Raw genomic sequence first — 3,885 nt, 5'->3', positions numbered from 1 at the left:
CCTGCCTTTTGGTGTACATCTGTTGGAGGGTTGTCATGTGAAAGAGGGGGGTTTGTGGTTTTCAGCATGAAGCAAACAGATGTGTCTGAGCTGTACCCTAGCAAGAAGCCACATAGATTTCGATTCGGTGGTCTGCTGGAGCCAGCTCCCACGACAGGAACCGATGATAACATTTTTTAGGGACTTTGCCAATTGGGTGTTAAACTGTTGGTTGCTCGTGGTGATAGTATTTGTGCTATGGACCCTGCACCATGCAGCGTAGGCATCCGACAGCTTTGCAAGGGATCCAGGACAAGTCTGTCTGATGAGCATGCTGTGGGTAGGCCTGGCCAAGGATGAAAGTGTGTCCAGCAGGATCCGTCATCTGGAAGTGGTGAGTTTTAAGGCGGTGCGTGCTCAGGATGTGCAAGGCGCACGAGGGGTTCTCTAGGAGAGCAACTTGGAGGCTCTCGGCACTGCTCTCCCGTGATCAGAGGAGATCTGCATGTCTGGCTGGGGAGCTGCAGGACTGAGGTGCGAATCTTTGGACCCAGAGATTGGGTGATGGCCTGGCTTTATTGCACCTGTGTGTTGAAAGAAGAACTGAGAGGCTGCCGTATCCCAAACCCAGAGCCAAATGTTTCGTGGTCCTTTTAAATCCTTGTCTTCTGTGTGCACGAAGCTGACTGCCCCTCAGCAAAGGTGTGCCGAATGCCATCAGGCCCCCCTTCAGAGAGCTCGTCGTGCGGAAGTGGGTGACACCTGCACAAGGCTGGGCTGTGGGGCTCGCCCACGTGAGCCGAGCTTATTAGCCCTTTGGAGGATGGAAGCATAATCTAAAAAAGTGGCTAGGGGGCCAGCTGACTGAAAGGAGAAGCTTGACTTGGAGGTTCCGGTTTGTGTGCCGGCAGCAGGCTCAGCACGCATACACTTGGCTTGCACTGAGTCTGACCTGCGGCACTGGCAGAAGTCTCTTCGGTGCGGTGTGGGAAGTGCTGTTGCCCAAGAGCTCAGTGCACAGCCCCTCCTGGGCCCCTGCATCTCAGGTAAGCCCTTGCTGTGTGCCTGTCCACCCACTGTCTGAACGTCTCACCGGGGAGAAGGCTGGCTGATCTGGCACGCCTTTAGGATCGAGAGGCCACAGTCCTACAACTCTCCGTCTTTGTAGGGCCACTGTCATAAGGTGGTCTGGTGTGTGCAGTTTTAGTTTCCGTAGTGTAGAGCGACTTAGGTTAAGAGCCTCAGAAAAAAGAAAAGGAGGGTGGGCTCGTGGTAGAAGAGTAAATGGCAATGACGATAATTAATTTTCAGCTTGAAGTTGCCCGTGGTTGTGGTAGAGCCGTGACTGGTTCTCCTTGAGCTCATGGCAAAAAACCCTTCCTTCATTGTTCTTCTCTCCATTGTAGATGTGAAAACCTCTAGCCTTTAGGAGCCAGGAATGCAAACCTCCCAAGAGAGTGAGGTTCTCATCCTCACTTGTCACGTCCCTGGGGTAACCCTGACCTTGGGAAAGACTGTGTAAGGTGGTTTAGGTGTAATCGGGTCTGCAGGAAGCAGTTGGAGTCCCTGATGGCTTCCAAGGTGCCATTCCAGTGGAGGCTTGGAGGATGTAACCTGCGCTGTGTCACAGGAGCCGTGCTGTCGCCAGTCTGTACCAAGTAACCTCGCAACAAAAAGCAAGAGCACAATTTAAGAGGTTTATGCCTCAGAGTCATTACATGGACTTGTACAGGGATACTTCAAAAAGTTCATGGAACTCAGAAATACGAGATAAATAGGTTTATTTTGGTACAAAATTGTTTGAAATCCATGAGGAGTTTGTTTCAGAATACCCATTTTTTTTTTTTTGACAGGCAGAGTGGACAGTGAGAGAGAGAGAGAGAGAGAAAGGTCTTCCTTTGCCGTTGGTTCACCCTCCAATGGCCGCCGCAGCAGGCACACTGTGGTAGGCGCACCGCGCTGATCCGATGCCAGGAGCCAGGTGCTTCTCCTGGTCTCCCATGGGGTACAGGGCCCAAGCACTTGGGCCATCCTCCACTGCACTCCCTGGCCACAGCAGAGAGCTGGCCTGGAAGAGGGGCAACCGGGACAGAACCCGGCGCCCTGACCGGGACTAGAACCCGGTGTGCCGGCGCCGCAAGGCGGAGGATTAGCCTAGTGAGCCATGGCGCCGGCCTTTCAGAATACCCATTTTCCACAGACTTTTTGAAGCCCTCTCCATATGCAGGGATTTCAATTTGTTTTTGTTTCAAAAATAATCCTATCTTTTAATTCCATTTTCCGTGAACTTTTTTTTTTTTTTAGATTTATTTATTTATTTGAAAGGCAGAGTTACAGAGAGAGAGAGAGAGAGAGGTCTTCCATTCACTGGTTCACTCACTAGATGGCCACAGCAGCCGGAACTGGGCTGATCTGGAGCCAGGAGCCAGAAGCTTCTTCCAGGTCTCCCACATGGCTGCAGGGGCCCTAGGACAGGCCCAAGGACTTGCACAATCTCCTACTGCTCTCCCAGGCCACAGCAGAGAGCTGGATCAGAAGTAGACCAGCTGGGTCTTGAACCCACACCCATGTGAGATGCCAGCGCTACAGATGGCGGCTTTACCCACTACGCCACAGCACTGGCCCCTCCATGAACTTCTTGATGTATGTTTTATACCTAAAAGCATCTGAGAGCCTGGAGATACATGGCACTATGAAGAGAGATGAGGGGGACTTAGCATTGCAGCTGGGCGGGTGACGTGAGCGAGGGGACGCTGGGCAGGTGTCTGTTGGCTTGGTGGTGGGCTATCCCCACTGGGGACAAACTCCTGACTGAGTCAGCACTGCTGTTCTAGTTTACCTCGCATTATTGTGATATTTGGGGGTCGTTTTCCTATTCTGTGTGGTAGGGTCGTTGTTGTGAGCTTACCTTCTGAAGTTTGCTCTGTCTTAGTTGTGCCAAGGGTAACAACTGTTCTACACTCATAAGAATAGGGAAGGGGATCTGATGGTTGTAACCTTCCAGGAGCAATAGACGACCCCTTCCAGAAGTCATGTCATGAAAGAGCTGTGAGCTCAGGTCAGGACTGAGATGACGAACTCTGCAGAAGTATCTCAAAAATACCTTCTGAGGAGGTCACTGTGTATCCAGAAAGAGAAGGAAGCAGGTAGAAGTTAAACATTTAAATGATACCTATTATTATCAAGGTGCTTCTGAATGCTTTTGTTGGATGTTTAAAAACTGAGATTTATTATATATGTATATATATATGAAATTCAGAATTTTGTAACCATATACTCATGTATCTGTAATTCAGAATTGTGTGTGTGTGTGTGTGTGTGTGTGTGTGGAGTCATGCAGTGCATGATGGTAGTTTTGTCACCAGTGGGTTGTTTATACAGTGGTGGCCCCAAAAGGTTGTATCGCCTCCCGACATTGCAGTTTGTGTCTGTACACTCGATCATGGTCACACAGTAAGAAAAGCACCGAACGATGCCCTTCTCAGAATTTTTTGCATCCCTGGTTGGTAAGTGATGACGGGATCAATAACAATAGGAACCTCTGCGTCATCGCCAACTGACTGGGGAACTGAAGCTTGACTAGAGTGTTGGTGGTAGATGTCCAGTGTCCTGAGCTCGTCTGAGTAGTAGTAGCTCGGTGCTCCTGTGGGCCTCCACCTGGGCCGCTGCTGGAGATGCCGTGGATGTGGGCAGTGCTCTTGGCCCAGTAGAGCTTCTGGTCTTAGTGGGGGTGAGGGGATGGAGAGCAAGGCTTTACTCAAACGAGCACACAAAACATAGAGAATTAGAACTTGTGACAGATGCCCTAAGAGAAAATAGTGTAGTGAGACGTTTGGCTAGGGGATCTGACCCAAAAGAGATGGCTGTGGAGGCGTGTCCTGAGGAGGTGACATTCTAACTTGGCAG

At 50.5% G+C, this 3,885-nt stretch overlaps 1 protein-coding gene across 5 annotated transcripts in view; it reads left to right on the top strand.

The window, feature by feature from the left end:
• The first annotated feature begins 237 nt into the window (after positions 1-237).
• Positions 238-3,885, top strand: part of JAML (junction adhesion molecule like) — a 28,385-nt gene continuing 24,737 nt past the window's right edge. For 3 of the 5 annotated variants that reach the window (XR_016234874.1, XM_089334520.1, XM_008249431.5), the window contains exon 1: positions 905-1,025. The gene's annotated coding sequence lies outside the window, so the exon portion shown is untranslated. Of the gene's footprint in view, positions 374-904; positions 1,026-3,885 lie in introns of those variants that run through there. The other 2 variants (XM_089334521.1, XM_089334519.1) reach the window with 1 other exon arrangement.

This window comes from Oryctolagus cuniculus, chromosome 1, assembly GCF_051225735.1.
Source record: "Oryctolagus cuniculus isolate XC-2025 breed Fujian yellow rabbit chromosome 1, ASM5122573v1, whole genome shotgun sequence".
Taxonomy (NCBI): domain Eukaryota; kingdom Metazoa; phylum Chordata; class Mammalia; order Lagomorpha; family Leporidae; genus Oryctolagus; species Oryctolagus cuniculus.
Note: the sequence above shows the minus strand (reverse complement) of the source record. Positions and strands in the feature narration are given on the sequence as shown.